The sequence below is a fragment of the Rana temporaria genome, chromosome 2 (genome assembly GCF_905171775.1).
Source record: "Rana temporaria chromosome 2, aRanTem1.1, whole genome shotgun sequence".
NCBI lineage: Eukaryota > Metazoa > Chordata > Amphibia > Anura > Ranidae > Rana > Rana temporaria.
Window position 1 is genome coordinate 191,148,373 of NC_053490.1, and position 739 is coordinate 191,149,111.

Consider the following 739-nt stretch of genomic DNA (forward strand, 5'->3'; position numbering starts at 1 on the left):
AATCTATTTATGGTCGCCGCTGCTGGGGTATTTTTTGGAAGCACCTGATTAAAGCCATAGGCTCTAATAGGCGTCCAAAAAGGTGAACAGCGGGCACCATACTTTGTCGCTCGCTGTTCACTCAGCGTTGTTAGGAAAGCGAAATATTCGCTTTGCTAACACTGAACCGTCTCTCAGCCAATCAGGTGCTTGGGTCTGTTACCTGTCACCCGATTGGCTGAAACGACAGGCGCTGTGATTGGACGCCTATCAGGTGTCCAATCATAGCAGAGGATGGGAGAAGACATTGAGGACTCGGGGCGTGCAGCATTTGATGGGGCACAGTAGTGGCAATTGATGGGCACACTGGCAGCAATTGATGACACAGTAGCGGCAATTGATGGGAACACTGGCAGCAATTGATGGGCATAGTAGCAGCAATTAATGGGCACAGTGTCAACAATTGATGGGCACAGTATCTGCAATTGATGGGCACAGTAGCAGCAATTGATTGGGCACAGTGGCAGCAATTGATGGGCGCACTGGTAAACTGCGTTTGATGGCACAGTTGGTGGCAATTTATGGGCACAAGTGGCTGCGTTTGATGGCACAGTGGCGGCAATTGATGGCACAGTGGCTGCATTTGATGGGCACAGTGGCTGCATTTGATGGGCACAGTGACTGAGCTTGATGGGCACAGTGGCTGCGTTTGATGGCACAGTGGCAGAAATTGATGGCACAGCGGCTGCGTTAGATGGCC